The sequence below is a fragment of the Triticum dicoccoides genome, chromosome 6A (genome assembly GCF_002162155.2).
Source record: "Triticum dicoccoides isolate Atlit2015 ecotype Zavitan chromosome 6A, WEW_v2.0, whole genome shotgun sequence".
NCBI classification, from domain to species: Eukaryota; Viridiplantae; Streptophyta; class Magnoliopsida; order Poales; family Poaceae; genus Triticum; species Triticum dicoccoides.
Genome location: NC_041390.1, coordinates 442,828,868 through 442,850,303, shown reverse-complemented (window position 1 = coordinate 442,850,303; position 21,436 = coordinate 442,828,868).

The following is a 21,436-nucleotide window of genomic DNA, read 5'->3' as shown; positions in this document are numbered from 1 at the left end:
GAAATTTGATGGATGGGGATGTGGTTGGAGGAATAAATTCTGAAATCATGCGCCTAATGAAAATTTCACTATGAAACTTGAAACTTGGGTGGGGGAAACACACAATGCAAACGAAGCGCGTAAAATACTCGTGTGCAAGAAAACAGAAAATTGGTAGATCCCGTCTCCAAAAAAATGTACACATGTAGTTGATTTTTTGGTTCAATGGTATGCTTGGTTTATTAGGAAACATCACACAGGTAACTAACTTATGGATCATTAATGCAAAAAACACATACGGGTACAACATAGAAACCGTGTGTTTTGTGATCTTCTAACGATTAACACAAAAATGCACACGGGCACACATGCTAATCAATGCTCAAAGCCCTCAAAGGATGCTCTTACCAACATTGTACGTTAATACTACAAACTTAAAGTAATATTGGTAATTTTCTCTAATACTACAAATTTAAACTACTTCTGACATGCTGCAATCGGGGCATGCTGGCCAGACGCTGGCGTTCTCCTTCCCAGCCTTGTAGGCGGCATCCCACCGTGCTTCGATCTCCACCAAGCTCTCCCCACCACGGCGTGCGACCTCTTATTTCTTGAGGCGGCAGGACTCTCTTTTCTAGACTGCTTTTTGCCTTTTCCGCTCCTTCTCTGCGGTCACGCTAGATCCACCACCCATTCGGCCATGGCAGCCTCAAAGTCCGCCCACGTAACTGTGTGGCCGCCGCCGACGATGAACTCGGCGCGGCGAGATGCCATCGCTTCCTTACCATGGGTGCAATCACGAGCGGCGAGGAACGTGGCACGGCGCTATGCCATCGCTTCCTTACCAGTTACTATGCATTGCGGTGCCATGGACGACGCTTGGAGAGAGCTCTGGGATGGAGGGGCCGGGAAGCCGTACAGTGCGGTGGTATTCAAGAGCTCAACGACAAACGACAATAGAAATTTGGCTACCCTTACAATTTTGCTCGTTCATTATCGCACATGGTTCTTCTCCGTCGCTTCCGGAAACAGTGTGCGTTGAGCCTATTGTGTGTTGCGTTATGATTGGCCGGAACCCCAGCCACATGGATCGCGCGTGTGCACCATAGGATGTGCCGTGATTGAACGACAATCCACGTCCCTCTCGTCACACCTGTGCAGTTGTAGCTGGATTGGATTTATATGCTCTAAATGCCTAGAAAATGCACATAATCCCCTAAATATGGTAACTAAGCACGAAAAAATGCCAAATTTGAACATGGTGATTTGCAGGGTGTATGTTTGTTGTAGAAAAAAGAACTCCAGGGCAAAGAATGAAGAAAATTTGGATTCCCCTTCAAACTTGGTGATTTCCCTCTCAAAAGCATGGAACTTCTTTAGTGATGGTTCGATTTATGAAGGGCGTGCATGACGACATAAGCCAAACCTTCTCATATTTTTACCAGGGCATGGTGAGGTCATACCATGGCACCATGCCAGGCGTCATGTTTGTCAAGCATTTAGTTCATTTTTCTATAGTTGAAAACCCAATAAACAAACATTTGTGGTTGACTATTGCCGCACATTTCATCGAAATATCTGTCCATTCCTTGTAAAAGGCATGAGAATTTACTAAATGGCACGAGCATGGTTTTCCAGTCCGTTCTTGTGCACCCTTTCATGCACCGATTGTTTGAACTTGCATTATGTGCATTAATGCTTAGGAAATGCACATAATCCCCTAAATATGGTAAATGAACCCGGAAAAGTGCCAAATTTGAACACAGTGATTTGCAGGGTGTATGTTCATCATAGAAAAAAACTCATGGACAAAGGACAAAGGAAATTTGGATCCCCCTTCAATCTGGGTGATTTCCCCCTCGAAACCATGAAACTTCCTCGGTGATGGTTTGATTTATGAAAGGCGCACATCGAGACAGAAGGAAAACATTCTCCAATTCTTACCAGGGCACGGTGAGGCCATACCATGGCACCACACCAGGCATCATGTTTTCCAACCATGTATATCATTTTTTGTATAGTTGTCATCCCAGTAAACGACGCGTTTATGGTTGACTATTGCCACACATTTCCTTGAATTATCTTCCCATTCCTTGTAAAAGGCATGAGAATGTACTAAATAGCACGAGCATGGTTTTTGAGACCGTTCTTGTGCACCTTTTCATGCACCGATTGTTCAAATTTTAATTATGTGCATTAATGCCTAGAAAATGCACATAATCCCATAGATATAGTAAATGAGCCCAGAAAAATGTCAAATTTGAACACATTGCATTTGAGGCAGTATGTTGATCGTTGGAAAAAACTAAATGACAAACTAGGACGGAAATTTGGATTCCCCTTCAATCTTGGGGATTTCCCTCTCCAAAGCATGGAACTTCCTTGGTGATGGTTCAATTTATGCAGGGCGTGCATGACGACATAAGCCAAACCTTATAAAATTTTTACCAGGGAATGGTGGGGTCATACCATGGCACCATGCTAGGCGTTATGTTTTTCAAGCATTTATTTAATTTTTTATAGTTGAAAACCCAATAAACTAACATTTGTGGTTGACTATTGCCACACATTTCATCGAAATATCTGTCCATTCCTTGTAAAAGGCATGAGAATTTACTGAATGGAACGAGCATTGTTTTACAGGCCATTATTGTGTAACTTGAATTATGTGCATTAATGCCTAGGAAATGCACATAATCCCCTAAATATGGCAAATGAACCCGGAAAAGTGCCAAATTTGAACACACTAATTTGCAGGGTGTATGTTCATCGTAGAAAAAAACTCATGGACAAAGGACAAAGGAAATTTGGATCCCCCTTCAATCTTGGTGATTTCCCCCTCGAAACCATGAAACTTCCTCGGTGATGGGTTGATTTATGAAAAGCGTGCATGATGACATAAGGAAAACATTCTCAAATTTTTACGAGGGCACGGTGAGGCCATACCATGGCACCACACCAGGCGTCATGTTTTCCAAGCATGTATTTCATTTTTGTATAGTTGTTCACACAGTAAACAACGCGTCTATGGTTGACTATTGCCACACATTTCCTTGAAATATCCGCCCATTCTTGGTAAAAGGCATGAGAATGTACTAAATAGCACGAGCATGGTTTTCCAGACCGTTCTTATCACCTTTTCATGCATCGATTGTTCGAATTTGAATTATGTGTATAATTAATGCCTAGAGAATGCACATAATACCCTAAATATGGTAAATGTGCCAGGAAAAATGTCAAATTTGAACATGTTGCATTTGAGGTGGTATGTTGATCGTTGGAAAAAAACTGAATGACAAACAAGGACCGAAATTTGGATTCCCCTTCAATCTTGGTGATTTCCCTCTCGAAAGCATTGAACTTCCTCGGTGATGGTTTGATTTATGAAGGGCATGCATGACGACATAAATCAAACCTTCTCAGCTTTTAACCAGGGCACGGTGAGGCCATACCATGGCACCATGCCAGGCATCATGTTTTTCAAGCACGTATTTCATTGTTCTATAGTTGATAACCCAGTAAATGACGCGTTTGTGGTTGACTATTGCCACGCATTCCCTTGAAATCTCTGTCCATTCCTTGTAAAAGGCTTGAGAATTTACTAAATACCATGAGTATGGTTTTTCCAGACCGTTCTTGTGCACCCTTTCAAGCACCAGTTGTTTGAATTTGAATTATGTCCATTAATGCCTACAAAATGCACATAATACCCTAAATATTATAAATGAACCCGGAAAAGTGCCAAATTTGAACATGATGATTAGTAGGATTTATGTTCATCGTAGAAAAAACTCATGGATGAAGGGCAAAGGAAATCTGGATTCCCATTCAATCTTAGTGATTTACTATCGCACACGATTCATCTTTGTCGCCTCTGCGAACTGTGTGTGCTCACTCACACATGCAAAAGGAAAAAGAGAACTCTCGCCCACTTCGTCTCCACCCACTCGCCGCGGACTCCTCCGCAACTCTACACCTCGTCAACTTCTATCGCGGCGGCCACCCTAAGCTCGACAGCTATTGTCGGCGGGCGTAAGTCGCGCTCCAAACGGCGTGGGATTTCGCCCCTATTGCTTTTCGCCGCCTATCTGCACCGACATTCTAGACTCTGGTCGACTAGGGTTTTCTATGGGATTGGGATGGGGATTTTATCATGGATAAGGTCATAAACTTAGCAAAATATTCACTCATCTCTTATCACAGTCCGTCCGTCGCTATTAATCAGCTGGCGGAAATCACCGTGGAATCATTTTTGTTCTAGCTGATTCGTGGGTGTTCATTCATGTGTCCACAGTGCTAGCACAAATCGGGCATGTGTGGTCATGGCCAGTCGGAAACAAACTTCTATCTCACCATTCCGGATGACTTCAGGGAGCGGTTGGTATGTTCAATCTCAACCTACCACGGTTGGCGTGGCCTAAATTTGTGAACATATATCGTCTGTTGCTACATTATCTATATATTTGCATCAAATCTTTGTTACATTATCTATTTTTAATTCTATATTTTAAATTGCTTTCATCTATATATTGATCTGTTCTATCAGTTACTCCCATATTTGCATCTTGCTCTATTATTTCAATATATCTAATTTACGATCTTAATTTTCATTTCAAGCAGTACACCCTTGCTTTGCAAGAACAGGAGTAGAAGGAAATCTTGGGCTTTACTTTGTTGATGACTCCCAGGATGTCATATTGACAACACAACATGGTTTTACAATGATGGTTAGCATAAAACTTGATAAAGATGGTCACTCCTCTTTTAATGCGGACCTTTGGAGAAAAATGTCTAAGTGTTATGAACTGAAAGCTGGCATTAAAATTCTAGTGCGTGCACCATAGCCTAGTCTAATTAACATGGATGTTCACTTCCCCAACATTATCAGCTGATCAAAGTCTGATCGAGGTTAGTGTCCTTTCAACTTTCTCCGTGTTGTCATATTACTTAGCAAAATTGGGGTATTTGTTCTGACTAATTTTAAGCAACCAATTGTAATTTCATATTCTAACTCCATTCCTAGGCAGTAACAAATTCTACTTACCAATTTATGCGCACTATATATTCCTCTTCCATGTTCTGAATAAATAACACATTTCCACCTTTTATGCAAGATATGTTGGATGCATAGTGAACGATCTGTATGTTACTAAGCGTACCAAATTTCACTGGAAGGACTTGAAGCATGTCATAAACTTTGTTGATAATCTAACAGAGATAGCACATCATATGAATGCTGGATTTTGGATGGGATTAATTAGACCTATGGTGCACACGTTGAACAAGACCAATTGTGTGCACAAAACGCTGGTAAAAAGTCTTATTTTAATGTTGATGCTCACAAACTATATATATTTTCAACGATATGTTACAATTGGTTTTTATTCTACATGTCAACAGAAATTGCCCGTTGTAGCAGTTCCTAGATCAATTTCCCGATGTGGCCGAATTACACTTGTGCCTGCTAATAATGCTAAAGTGATTGCAAGGTACTGCATTTCCCGCAGAAATGGAACCATTCAAATTAACAAGTTCTCGCTTGTCGTGGCAATGCATCCATATTGGAAAATTGGAGACACTATTCTACTCATGCTCCACCAAGGCACAGGAGGGCTCTTCCTTTTCATTGATGAGATGCCGAGTCGCCATGATCAAGCTGCTTCCAGCGGATAGTTGTGGTTGTTGGCCCTCGGCCTCTTAAAATGTGCTAGCTGTTGTCGGCGTTTTGGGAATGGGGATCCCTAGACTTGCTTGCCTACGGCCCGCAGTGTGGCTCCACCAGCGGCCCTATACGGCCCATCTTCACCGGCAAACATTCAAGACCCTCGCGAGGGGCCAAGCCTCGCGAGGCGGACGACGCGAGACCTGCTCAGGGGCGGCCTCACCAGGCTGGCTCGCGAGGGGCGGAGAGATCAAGGCAAGGGACACCTCGCGATGTTCCTGTGATGCAAGCCACGACGACTAGAATCAGGTGAGCGCCAGCGCGCAGTGTCATTGTTTCCTCTTTGGTTCTAAAGGGACAAGCGCAGACGAGGAGTCCCGAGGAAACAGGCAAAGGTTTTCAGATCGGTGCAACAAGACCAAGACCAGCAGGACGGCAAGGCGGAGGTCACCATGGAGCCCAAGACGGCATCACCACCAGAGCCTTTGGTAGGCGAAGACTACTTTTGTCAGGATATCTTGTACTAGTTGTCTCCCTTTGAATTTGGCTATTGTGGGATCCCTTCCCAGTCAATATTTGGGAAGAGGACCGGTGCCTCTATAAATAGGACTAGCCACCACCATAGGAAAGGGAGATTTCGATCCTCGACCACACAAACACACACAAGAACACCTCACCTCGCGAGGTTGTTCTTCCCTTGTACTGTTCATGCTCAGCCCAAGAGGCAATCCACCACACCACACTGGAGTAGGGTATTACACCACAACGCTGGCCCGAACCAGTATAAATATTGCGTCTCATGTTCTTTGGGTTCGTCGAGCTAGGCCGTGAGATCTTCGTGCGCACCCCAATGTTCGAACCTCAAGGGTTTTGCCGAAATCCGAAATCTGACATTTGGCGCGCCAGGTAGGGGTGCGCCGAAGCTTTCCTCTTTGTTCCATGCTTCACCGCTCCAAGTTCATGGCCGACGCCCGCCGGGCCTGCTTTGAGCACCAGGCCGCTCTCGCCACCCGTGTCGCTCAGACAGCCCCTGTCGGTGGACCTCCCCGTCATTCTCTATCACCCTCTGCCAACACCACCACCGACCCGACGGCAAATGAGCAGCAAGCCTCTTCACTGCACCCCTCTGTACGGCGAGATGGTCGCACCACCACCCCGTCGCTGACTCCAGTCGTCTCATCGTCTCACGCTCGCCACGCCCGCACGGACGCGTAGGCCATGCTGCTCATGGCACGCGAGCTCCTGCGCTACCGCCCGGTCGACGACCTCTATGAGGACTGGTTGGACCGCATCACCAAGATCATTAGCGCCACGGGAGCTCTCCAGCACCATCCCTCTCGCTGCCTCGCCCGCCCCTTGCTGTGGGCGATGTGGCTCACGGAGCGCCTCCACCCCCTCAGCACCAAGATGGCGCCCTCACGCCGAGGCGCGTGGCTCAGGGAGGACCTCAGCCTCCCCCGCGTCAAGGCGACGTCCTCGCTCCAAGATGCGTGGCCCAACAGCGTGATCCGCCGCGACGTGTGCCCGCGCACGAGGAAAGAAGTTGTCAGGAGGTCCCCCGTCCGCAAGAAGATGCTCCACCGCTTCCTGCACCACCATGTCAGGACCGCTTGCTGCGGCAGGGCCACGTGCCACTTGCCAAGGCAGTGAAGGGACGCCAAGGTCAAGCTCCGCCTCCATTACGGGCCCCAGTGGCCACGGCGGGCTGCCGCACCTTCACTCCTGAGCTGCGCAACGTCGTATGGCTGGGAAAGTTCAAGCCGGATCTGCCCCTCGCTACGACGGCACCCCCGACCCTGCGAAGTTTTTGCAGCTCTACGAGCTGAGCATCGAGGCGGCCAGCAGTGACGAAAAGGTCATGGCGAACTGGTTTCCCATGGCTCTCAAGGACGACGCCCGCTCATGGCTCCTGAACCTGCCCCTAGGCTCGATTTCCTCCTAGGAGGAGATGCGCATCCACTTCATCGCCAACTTCCATGGCACTCACGACCGCCCCCCGGTCGCTGGTGACCTGCGCCACATCAAGCAACAACCAGGAGAAACCCTGTAGAAGTACATCCAACACTTCAATAGTGCACATATCAAGATCCCCAAGGTGACGGACGAGGCCATCATCTCAGCGTTTTCTGACAGCGTCCGCGACGTCAAGATGAAGGAGGAGCTCGCCATCCATGAGTAGCTGTGCACTACCTTGAAGCTGTTCAACATAGCAACCAAGTGTGCAAGGGCTAAGGAGGGGCGTCTCTCCCTCCTCGAGCTCCCTGCTGCGGATCCAGAGGAGAAGAAGGCCAAGGTCAAGGATGTGAAGCACAAAGGAGTGCCCGTACTCGCGGCAGAACTGGACACCAAGCGCGGCCGAGATATTCCTGAGTCGTCCAAGGGCGGCCGTACGTTCTGCGCCTTCCACAACATGCGCACACATAACACCAACGATTGTCAAGAGCTTAGGGCCATTCGAGATGGACGCTTCGGTCGACACCCCGAGCGCAACGACCGGGGCTACGACCGAGGAGGCTGACGAGGTGGAGGACGTTGGGACGATCGTGGGCCCACCAAGAGTGGCGCGACCAACCTCGCAAGGATCGTTGGCAGGACCAGCCTCATGAGGGCGCCTGGAGGGACCACCCTCGTGAGGATCGTCCTCAAGGCAACCCTGGCCTCCCTCCGCTGCCGCTGCCAAGAAGGAACGACGACCATTAGTAGGACGAAGGGGCTGGGGGCTTTCAGGAGCCGCACGCCATCACCTGCATCTTGGGTGGTGCTCAGGCCCCAGCCTCCCAGCGCATCTTCAAGCAGTTCTCCCACGAAGTGAATGCGGCCCTCCCCAAGCTTGAGGCTACGCGTCCGCTTAGGTGGTCCAAGTACGCCATCACCTTTAGCTCGGCGGACCAGCTCAAATGCGCGGCAACCGCTAGCGTCCTCCCGATGCTCTGTTCACCCGTCATCAGCAATGTTCAAGTCACCAAGACCCTCATCGATGGCGGTGATAACCCACAAGTATAGGGGATCAATTGTAGCCTGTTTCGATAATTAAGAGTGTAGAACCCAACGAGGAGCTAAAGGTAGAACAAATATTCCCTCAAGTTCTATCGACCACCGATACAACTCTACACACGCTTAACGTTTGCTTTACCTAGAACAAATATGAAACTAGAAGTACCTTGTAGGTGTTTTTGGATAGGTTTGCAAGAATATAAAGTGCACGTAAATAAAAGCTAGGGGCTGTTTAGATAAAGAAGCAATAAAGTTAGTATAGAGAGTGTGGAAAAGTGGTGGTAGGAGTTGCGAGGTTGTCCCTAAGCAATTGACTACTTTACAAGACCGATAGCAAGTTTTATGTGGGAGAGGCCACTGCTAGCATGTCATCCCTGACTTGGAATTCTATGCACTTATGATTGGAACTATGAGCAAGCATCCGCAACTACTAATGTTCATTAAGGTAAAACCCAACCATAGCATTAAGATATATTGGTCCCCCTTCAATACCGTATGCATCAATTTCTATTCTAGGTTGAAGTTTCTGTCACTCTTGCCCTCCATTACATAGTCCTATCAACATACAACTAACCCTGTGGTATGATCCACGCGCGTGCTCATATGATGGGTACCAAAGGACAACAACATAACCACAAGCAAATTAAATCAATCATAGCAATTCATCAACCACTGATAGGACAATGAAAATCAACTCAGACATCATAGGATGGAAACACATCATTGGATAATAACATGAAGCATAAATCACCATTTTCATGTAGATGGTACAACGGGTTGCGGGAGAGTGGACCACTGTAGATAGAGGGGGGAAAGGTGATGGAGATGTTGGTGAAGATCGCGATGATGATGATGGCCCCCGGCGGTGTTCCGGCGCCACCGGAAGCGAGGGGGAGAGAGCCCCCCTCCTTCTTCTTCTTCCTTGACCTTCTCCCTAGGTGGGAGAAGGGTTTCCCCTCTGGTCCATGGCCTCCATGTCATGGGAGGGGCGAGAGCCCCTCCGAGATTGGATCTGTCTCTATGTCTCTCTCTGTTTCTACGCTCTGGGATTCTGCCCTTTCACCGTTTCTTATACATCCGTAGATGCATAAGTCCGATTGTATTTAAACCTTTGCCCCGATTTTTTCCCGAAAATTAGCTTTCTTGCGGCCAAAGAAGATCACCGTCATGTGTTGATTTTCTTCCCATATTTCACATATATTCCAAAAATATTCTCCGTCCATTTTTATCCTGTTTGGACTTCATTCGATATGGATTTTCTGCGAAACAAAAACATGCTACAAACAGGAACTGGCACTGGGCACTGGATCAATATGTTAGTCCCAAAAATAGTATAAAAAGTTGCCAAAAGTATATAAAAGTTGTAGAATATTGGCATGGAACAATCAAAAATTATAGATATGACGGAGATGTATCAGCATCTCCAAGCTTAATTCCTGCTCGTCCTCTAGTAGGTAAATGATAAAAAAGATAATTTTTGATGTGGAATGCTACCTAGCATAATCTTGATCAAATATCAAATCATGGCATGAATATTAAGACTTCAAAGCAATAGTCTATCATTTGACATTAAGATAATAATACTTCAAGCATACTAACCAAGCAATTAGGTCTTATCAAAATAACATGGCCAAAAAAGCTCATCCCTACAGAATCATATAGTCTGGCTATGCTCCATCTTCACCACACAAAGCACTCAAATCATGCACAACCCCGATGACAAGCCGAGCAATTGGTTAATACTTTTTAACGCGCTTTAGCCTTTTCAACCCTCACGCAATACATGAGCGAAAGCCATGGACATAGCACTATGGGTGGAACAGAATATGATGATGGAGGTTTGTGCGAGAAGACAAAAAGGAGAAAGTCTCACATCGAAGCGGCTAATCAACGGGCTATGGAGATGCCCATCAATTGATGTTAATGTGAGGAGTAGGGATTGCCATGCAACAGATGCACTAAGAGCTATTAGTGTATGAAAGCTCAAACTGAAACTAAGTGGGTGTGCATCCAACTTGCTTGCTCATGAAGACCTTGGGCATTTGAGGAAGCCCATCATCGGAATATACAAGCCAAGTTCTATAATGAAAATTCCTACTAGTATATGGAAGTGATAACACAAGAGACTCTCTATATGAAGAACATGGTGCTACTCTGAAGCACAAGTGTGGTAAAAGGATAGTAACATTGCCCCCTTTTTTGCGGGCTTCTTTGGCCCCCCTTTTTTTATTTAGGCTTCTTTGGCCTCTTTTTTTGGGGAAATGCTCTAATAATGATGATCATCACACTTTTATTTACTTACAACTCAATATTACAACTCGATACTAGAACAAAGATATGACTCTATATGAATGCCTCCGGCGGTGTACCGGGATGTGCAATGATCTAGTGTAGCAATGACATCAAAAACTGACAAGCCATGAAAACATCATGCTAGCTATCTTATGATCATGCAAAGCAATATGACAATGATGCTCAAGTCATGTATATGAAGATGATGGAAGTTGCATGGCAATATATCTCGGAATGGCTATGGAAATGCCATGATAGGTAGGCATGGTGGTTGTTTTGAGTAAGATATAAGGAGGCTTATGTGCGATAGAGCGTATCATATCACGAGGTCTGGATGCACCGACGAAGTTTGCACCAACTCTCGAGGTGAGAAAGGGCAATGCACGGTACCGAAGAGGCTAGCAATTATGGAAGGGCGAGAGTGCGTATAGTCCATGGACTCACATTTGTCATAAAGAACTCAGATACTTATTGCAAAAGTTTATTAGCCCTCGAAGCAAAGTACTACTACACATGCCCCTAGGGGGATATATTGGTAGGAAAAGACCATCGCTCGTCCCCGACCGCCACTCATAAGGAAGACAATCAATAAATACCTCATGCTCCAAATTCGTTACATAACGGTTCACCATATGTGCATGCTACGGGATTTGCAAACCTCAACACAAGTATTTCTCAATTTCACAATTACTCAACTAGCACAACTCTAATATCACCACCTTTATATCGCAAAACTATTGCAAGGAATCAAACATATCATATTCAGTGATCTACAAGTTTTATGTAGGATTTTATGACTAACCATGTGAATGACCAACTCCTTTCATCTCTCTAAATAGATATAAGTGAAGCAAGAGAGTTTAATTCTTTATACAAAAGATATGCCCACGCTCTAACAAATATAAGTGAAGCAAAAGAGCATTCTACAAATGGCGGTTTTCTATGTGAAGAGAAACAGGCAATCAAAACTTCAAATGATATAAGTGAAGCACATGAAGCATTTTATAAAGCCATACTCAAAAGATTTAAGTGAAGTGCAAAGAACATTCTATAAATCAACCAAGGACTATCTCATACCAGCATGGTGCATAAAATAAAAATGAAAACTAAAAGCAAAAGACGCAGCAAGATTTACGCATATCATGTGACGAATAAAAATACAGCTCCAAGTGAAATTACCGATGATCGTTAGAAGAAAGAGGGGATGCCTTCAGGGGAATCCACAAGCTTGGTTGCTTGGGAGTCCTTGAATATTTCCTTGGGGTGCCTGGGGCATCCCCAAGCTTAGGCTCTTGCCACCCCTTATTCATTTATCCATATCGATCGCTCCCAAAACTTGAAAACTTCAATCACACAGAACTCAACAGAAAACTCAGTAAGATCCGTTAGTATAATAAAGCAAATCACTACTCTAAGTACTGTTGCAAACCAAGTCATATTTTGTTTCTGCATTGTAGCTACTGTAATATAACTTTTTCATGGCTTAATCCACTGATAGAAATTGATAGTTTCATCAAAACAAGCAAATTATGCATCAAAACAGAATATGTCTAAAACAGAACAGTCTGTAATAATATGAACATTCACCATACCTCTGTTACTCCAAAAATTCTACCAAAATTAGGAAAAATAAACAATTTGTATAGAAAGACAGTGCAAAAGTTTCAGAACCGTTTGACGTTCCAGTAAAAAAAAGTAAAATCGCGCACTAGAGCCAAAGTTTCTGTCCTGCACCGTACAAACCAACAAGCATCTAAAACATCCTAAAGGCAAACCTTGGCACATTATTTTTATTTTTAAACCTTATAAAAACACACAACAGAAATAAATGACTCTCTAAAACTTCCAGGTTGTCTCCCTGGCAGCGTTTTCTTTAAAGCCATTAAGCTAGGCATATAGTGCTCAAGTAATGGATCCCCCCGGATCCCAAGGTATATCAAAGCCAATTTGAATTAGCAATGATTTGTGATTTAGTAGTGAGCACTTGGTAACATATATCAAGCAATTAAGAAGTCTAACTCTCTTCCTATGCATAGGCATGTCATAAAAGAACAATTCATGCACACATAGTAAAGGCCAATGCATAGTATAAACAGTTTCTTGCAATTTCATCATATTGGAAACATAGAGAGGTGGAGATATAGTTCCTCCTTCATAATAATTGCAAGTAGGAGCAGCAAGCACATGCATATTATATCTATCAAAATCATCATGTGTAATAGTAAACCACAACCCATCAATATAATCCTTAATAAGGGTAAACTTCTCCGATATAGTGTAGTTGGGAGAATTCAAATAGATAATAGGACTATCATGCATAGGTGCAATAGCAACAATTTCATGTTTAACATAAGGAACTATAGCAAGTTCATCTCCATAAGCATAATTCATATTGGCATCTTGGCCACAAGCATAGCAAGAATCATCAAAAAGGGATATTTCAAGAGAATCAACAGGATCATAACAGTCATCATAGCATTCATCCTTCGGTAAGCACGAAGGAAAATTAAACAACATATGGGATAAAGAGTTACTCTCATTAGAAGGTGGGCACGGGTGATCAATCCACTCTTTCTCCTTTTGTTCTTCGCTCTCCTCCTCATCTTTTTCATCCAATGAGCTTACAATGTCATTAATTTCTTCTTCCATAGACTCCTGCAAAATATTAGTCTCTTCTTGGATAGCGGAGACTCTATCAATAAAATCATCAATATCGGAATTGAATTCATAATTCTCATAGCAATATTTAAGGATAGCTAACTTTTCAGGTCTATAAACCAAATCATCAAATTTTTCACACTCTTTAAACAAAGATTCAATATCATAAGCACCCATAAAAGCAACAAATTCTTCTATTTGTTCCACATCATAGTAATCATATATATCATTAGCATAAGAAGCCAAGGTTTTATAATCATTAAATTTGCATGAAAAGGGAAGGTGTGGAGCCTTCATCCTAGAGCAGCAAGTATAATCATATCTCAAGCATAGTTCCCGAGCATATCAATGCAACATATGAATTTGATCCCATAATAGTTTCCCTTTTCGAGTCAAGCGATAATCCCTAAAGTATTCACGTTGATCCAACGTGCCTCCCATTACATAATTGAATGGGGTTTTCTCAGGATTATCAAAGTAGTACATAATCTCTTTCACATAATGAGCATCGAGGGTTTTAGGAGGTTCCCCATCTCCTTGAGTAGCAGGTACACCTATTTTTTTGGTATTTCGTGTTCCATATCCATATTTAAAGATAGAGAACAACTAAGAACAACAAATAAAAATTACTTAGTGATAAAGCAAACAAGCACACACGAGAATATTCACCCCACGCTATTGCTCCCCGGCAACGGCGCCAGAAAAAGGTCCTGATAACCCACAAGTATAGGGGATCAATTATAGCCTCTTTCGATAAGTAAGAGTGTTGAACCCAACGAGGAGCTAAAGGTATAACAAATATTCCCTCAAGTTCTATTGACCACTGATACAACTCTATGCATGCTTAACGTTTGCTTTACCTAGAACAAGTATGAAACTAGAAGTACTTTGTAGGTGTTTTTGGATAGGTTTGCAAGAATATAAAGTGCATGTAAATAAAAGACAGGGGCTGTTTAGATAAAGAAGAAATAAAGTTAGTATAGTGAGTGTGGAAAAGTGGTGGTAGGAGTTGCGAGATTGTCCCTAAGCAATTGACTACTTTACTAGACCGATAGCAAGTTTTATGTGGGAGAGGCCACTGCTAGCGTGTCATCCCTGACTTGGAATTCTATGCACTTATGATTGGAACTATTAGCAAGCATCCGCAACTACTAACGTTCATTAAGGTAAAACCCAACCATAGCATTAAGATATATTGGTCCCCCTTCAATCCCGTATGCATCAATTTCTATGCTAGGTTGAAGCTTCTGTCACTCTTGCCCTCCAATACATAGTCTTGTCAACATACAACTAACCCTATGGTGTGATCCACACACACGCTCATATGATGGGCACCAAAGGACAGCAACATAACCACAAGCAAATTAAATTAATCATAGCAATTCATCAACCACCGATAGGACAACGAAAATCTACTCAGACATCATAGGATGGCAACACATCATTGGATAATAATATGAAGCATAAAGCACCATGTTCAAGTAGAGGGTACAACGGGTTGCGGGAGAGTGGACCGCTGTAGACAGAGTGGGGAAGGAGATGGAGATGTTGGTGAAGATGGCGGAGGTGTTGGTGTAGATCGCGGTGATGATGATGATGGCCACGGCAGCGTTCCGGCGCCACCGGAAGAGAAGGGGAGAGGGCGCCCCTTCGTCTTCTTCTTCCTTGACCTCCTCCCTAGATGGGAGAAGGGTTTCCCCTCTGGTCCTTGGCCTCCATGGCATGGGAGGGGCAAGAGCCCCTCCGAGATTGGATCTGTCTCTCTCTGTTTCTGCGTTCTCCAATTCTACGCTTTCACCCTTTCTTATATTCCCGGAGATCCGTAACTCCGATTGGGCTGAAATTTTAACACGGTCTCTATCCGGATATTAGCTTTCTTGCAGCGAAAGAAGGGAACCAACCGCCTTACAGGGTGGCCACGAGGGTCAGGGGCGCGCCCCCCTGCCTCGTGCCTCCCTCGGGCACCGTCTCGCGTGGATTTTTCTTCCCAATAATCATATATATTCCAAAAAAAATCTCCACTAGTTTTTATCCCGTTGGGACTCCGTTTGATATGGATATTCTGCGAAACAAAAAACATGCAACAAACAGGAACTGGCACTGGGCACTGGATCAATATGTTAGTCCCAAAAATAGTATAAAAAGTTGCCAAAAGTATATAAAAGTTGTAGAATATTGGCATGGAACAATCAAAAATTATAGATACGACAGAGAAGTATCAGGCGGCGCAGGACTCAGTGTCCTGTCCGTCGAAACATTTGACAGCCTTCAAGTGCCATATGATCAGCTCCAGCCCACCAAGCCTTTCTCGAGAGTGACAGACGGCTCCACCACCCCGAAAGCACAAGTTTGCCTCCCTCTCACCTTCAGCCAGCGCGACAACTACCACACCGAGCTCATCGACTTCGATGTCGCCCACATCCTCCTTCCGTACAATGCCATCCTCGGGTACATAGCACTGGCCAAATTCATGGCAGTCACCCACCATGGCTACAACGTCCTCAAGATGCCGGGAAGCGGCGGAATCATCATGTTCCCCTACAAAGAAAGAGACGCGGTGTGCTCCCTCGAGCGCACCTTCCAAGTCGCATCAATCTTAGACCCTGACAGCGCGGGTGCGCAGTACCCTCCTGAGCCCAACCAAAAGAATAAGAAGCTGCTACTCCGCACTGGGCCTCAGGGGAGCGGCACCTCCAGCGGCGCCACTTCAGGATCCGCACCAGTGCTTGGAGCGCCTTCTTCCCTCACGTAGGGAGGCGCGCCCGGCCCCCTCTTCGGGCAAGGCTCGGGGGCTCTCTTCTGGAGGGCCTCGGACCTGGCCAACATCACGAGGGAGGCGCTCGGGCACCACGTGGAGGCGTGCTTCGTGGCACGTTTCCCTCAGGAGGACACTGGGCGAGGAGCTTCAGGAAGCAAGAGCAATACACGACAACCGATGCCCACCTAGCGTTGCTCCCCACCCAGGCGAGGTTGGTGAGTTGCACGTCTGCATCGACATCCCAGGGCCGCATCTCAAGAGCACTTCTGGCCTTCGCGTGCTGGCCGGTGTGAGGGCCCGCCTCACAGCTACGTTTGCATGCCGTTCAGCCTGCCGAGCATGGCTGCCGCCTTCCAACGCAATCTGTGGAGGATCCTGGCAGGTCAGGAGGCCAGGCACCACGCGGTCCTGGTAGAGATGGAGACGGTCCTCCGGAGGCCACATGAGACTCCCGAGCCTCCAGAGGCTCAGGGCCTCGGCGGCTCGTGAGAAGTGACTTCTTCACTACGTGTCTTCAGCTACCGCAACACTCCTTCGGCAACCAAACCAGGTGACATCTTTCCAAGTTCGTTTAGCTGGGAGCGCCCCCGGGCTGCATCATCCCCAGGCCGTGTGGGTCCGTCCCTGCGGCATGTATCTGCTTGCATCTTTAGTTCACTCTGCTGGGAGCGCCCCTCGGGCTGCATCGACCCCAGGCCGCTCGGGTACAACCCAGTGGCATGTATCGTTCTTGCATATGCCTAAGCTAGTTGCTTTTCGTGCATAATCTATCTATGGTTATCACCTAGTTGATTGTCACCCACCAAGGGAGCCGCGCGCGGATCGTCTTTCTTTAGGATCCTTCGCATAAGAAGGCTAGGCACGACGTCTGTGCTCGGGCCCGTCCCTGCAGCGTTGATAAATCCAACGGCCGAGCTCTGTCTGGCGGGCCGGCCCCGTTCACGTCACCTCGTGGGGTCGTTGGTGTTTGGCCTTCTCGTGCGACAGCCTCAGGAAATCCACTCGGCGCAGGTTGTCTAACCATCTCACAGGAACACCGCAGCCATCAAGAACCAAGATCAGGCGCAACCCGCCTTGACGTAGGGCCTCATGAGTCCCGTGCTGGCTCACAAGTGCCCAGATACACCTCGTCTAGCCCTGCCGTGCAAGCCACGTGTCAGGGCGAGGCTGTACACGCTCCGGGGCTCTCTGCAGTAGGGAGTCCATCCCCATGTGCCAGTGGCGGGCCGGCAATCACCACGGCGATTTGCGCCCCTCCTCGTGTTAACCTGCAAGAACTTCCTGAGGACTACAGCAGGCGGTACTGCAGACTCTCTCTCTTCTCCCATGTAATTCTCTTACGAATTTAAAGGGGGGCTCCTGAGCATCGTGACTCAGGAGCTCTTACTGGCTCTCCAGCTCTCACCCCCTGGGCTTGACCACGGCATCGCGACCTGGCATACCAACGGCGGCTGAGCTCACTCGAGGGTCGGGACTATTGGGGAACGTAGTAATTTCAAAAAAAAATCCTATGCACACGCAAGATCATGGTGATGCATAGCAACAAGAGAGGAGAGTGTTTGTCTATGTACCCTTGTAGACCGGCAACGGAAGCGTTGACACAACATAGAGGAAGTAGTCATACGTCTTCTCGATCCGACCGATCCAAGTACCGAACGTACGGCACCTTCGAGTTCTGCACATGTTCAACTCGGTGACGTCCCTCGAGCTCCGATCCAGCAAAGTGTTGAGGGAGAGTTTCGTCAGCACGACGGCGTGATGACGGTGATGATGTTCTACCGACGCAGGGCTTCGCCTAAGCACCACTACGATATGACCGAGGTGGAATATGGTGGAAGGGGGCACCGCACACGACTATGGAACGATCACGAAGATCAACTTTTGTGTCATGGGGTGCCCCCTTGCCCCTGTATATAAAGGAGGGAGAGGGGGAGGTGCGGCCGGCCCAAGGGGTGCGCCTGGAGGGGTCCTACTCCCACCGGGAGTAGGACACCCCCCCTCTTGCCTTGCTGGAAAAGGAAGGGGGAAGGGAGAAAGAGGAAAGGGGGGCGCCGCCCCCCTTCCTTGTCCTATTCGGACTAGGGGGGAGGGCGAGCGCGGCCTGCCCTACCCGGCCCTCCTCTTCTCCCTTAGGGCCCATATAGGCCCAATAACCCCCCCCCCCCGGGGGGGGGGGGTTCCGGTAACCCCTCGGTACTCCGGTAAAATCCCGATTTCACCTGGAACGTTTCCGATATCCAAATATAGGCTTCCAATATATCAATCTTTATGTCTCGACCATTTCGAGACTCTTCGTCATGTCCCTGATCACATCCGGGACACCGAACAACCTTCGGTACATCAAAACACAAAAACCCTAATTACGATCGTCACTGAACTTTAAGCGTGCGGACCCTACGGGTTCGAGAACTATGTAGACATGACCGAGACACGTCTCCGGTCAATAACCAATAGCGGAACCTGGATGCTCATATTGGCTCCTACATATTCTACGAAGATCTTTATCAGTCAGACCGCATAACAATATACGTTGTTCCCTTTGTCATCGGTATGTTACTTGCCCGAGATTTGATCGTCGGTATCTCAATACCTAGTTCAATCTCGTTACCGGCAAGTCTCTTTACTCATTCCGTAATACATCATCTCGCAACTAACTTATTAGTTGCAATGCTTGCAAGGCTTGAGTGATGTGCATTACCGAGAGGGCCCAGAGATACCTCTCCGACAATCAGAGTGACAAATCCTAATCTCGAAATACGCCAACCCAACAAATACTTTCGGAGACACCTATATAGCACCTTTATAATCACCCAGTTACGTTGTGACGTTTGGTAGCACACAAAGTGTTCCTCCGGTAAACGGGAGTTGCATAATCTCATAGTCATAGGAACATATATAAGTTATGAAGAAAGCAATAGCAACAAACTAAACGATCAAGTGCTAAGCTAATGGAATGGGTCAAGTCAATCACATCATTCTCCTAATGATGTGATCCCGTTAACCAAATAACAACTCATGTCTATGGTTAGGAAACATAACCATCTTTGATCAACGAGCTAGTCAAGTAGAGGCATACTAGTGACACTCTGTTTGTCTATGTATTCACACATGTATTATGTTTCCGGTTAATACAATTGTAGCATGAATAATAAACATTTATCATGATACAAGGAAATAAATAGTAACTTTATTATTGCCTCTAGGGCATATTTCCTTCAGTCTCCCACTTGCACTAGAGTCAATAATCTAGATTACACAGTAATGATTCTAACACCCATGAATCCTTGGTGTTGATCATGTTTTGCTTGTGGAAGAGGCTTAGTCAGCGAGTCTGCAACATTCAGATCTGTATGTATCTTGCAAATTTCTATGTCTCCCACTTGGACTAAATCCCGAATGGAATTGAAGCGTCTCTTGATGTGCTTGGTTCTCTTGTGAAATCTGGATTCCTTTGCCAAGGCAATTGCACCAGTATTGTCACAAAAGATTTTCATTGGACCCGATGCACTAGGTATGACACCTAGATCGGATATGAACTCCATCATCCAGACTCCTTCATTTGCTGCTTCCGAAGCAGCTATGTACTCCGCTTCACATGTAGATCCCGCCACGACACTTTGTTTAGAACTGCACCAACTGATAGCTCCACCATTTAATGTAAACACGTATCCAGTTTGTGATTTAGAATCGTCCGGATCAGTGTCAAAGCTTGCATCAACGTAACCATTTACGATGAGCTCTTTGTCACCTCCATATACGAGAATCATATCCTTAGTTCTTTTCAGGTACTTCATGATGTTCTTGACCGCTGTCCAGTGATCCACTCCTGGATTATTTTGGTACCTCCCTGCTAGACTTATAGCAAGGCACACATCAGGTCTGGTACACAACATTGCATACATGATAGAGCCTATGGCTGAAGCATAGGGAACATCTTTCATTTTCTCTCTATCTTCTGCAGTGGTCGGACATTGAGTCTTACTCAACTTCACACCTTGTAACACAGGCAAGAACCCTTTCTTTGCTTGATCCATTTTGAACTTCTTCAAAACTTTGTCAAGGTACGTGCTTTGTGAAAGTCCAATTAAGCGTCTTGACCTATCTCTATAGATCTTAATGCCCAATATGTAAGCAGCTTCACCGAGGACTTTCATTGAAAAAGTCTTATTCAAGTATCCCTTTATGCTATCCAGAAATTCTATATTATTTCCAATCAATAATATGTTATCCACATATAATATAAGAAATGGTACAGAGCTCCCACTCACTTTCTTGTAAATACAGGCTTCTCCAAAAGTCTGTATAAAACCAAATGCTTTGATCACACTATCAAAGCGTTTATTCCAACTCCGAGAGGCTTGCACCAGTCCATAAATGGATCGGTGGAACTTGCACACTTTGTTAGCTCCCTTTGGATCGACAAAACCTTCTGGTTGCATCATATACAACTCTTCTTCCAGAAATCCATTCAGGAATGCAGTTTTGACATCCATTTGACAAATTTCATAATCATAAAATGCGGCAATTGCTAACATGATTCAGACAGACTTAAGCATCGCTACGGGTGAGAATGTATCATTGTAGTCAATCCCTTGAACTTGTCGAAAACCTTTCGCAACAAGTCGAGCTTTGTAGACAGTAACATTACCGTCAGCGTCAGTCTTCTTCTTGAAGATCCATTTATTCTCAATTGCTTGCTGATCAATAGGCAAGTCAACCAAAGTCCACACTTTATTCTCATACATGGATCCCATCTCAGATTTCATGGCTTCTAGCCATATTGCAGAATCTGGGCTCACCATCGCTTTTTCATAGTTCGTAGGTTCATCATGATCTAGTAGCATGACTTCTAGAACAGGATTACCGTACCACTCTGGTGCGGATCTTACTCTGGTTGATCTACGAGGTTTGGTAGTAACTTGATCTGAAGTTTCATGATCATTATCATTAGCTTCCTCACTAATTGGTGTAGGTGTCACAGAAACCGGTTTCTGTGATGTACTACTTTCCAATAAGGGAGCAGGTACAGTTACCTCATCAAGTTCTACTTTTCTCCCACTCACTTCTTTCGAGAGAAACTCCTTCTCTAGAAA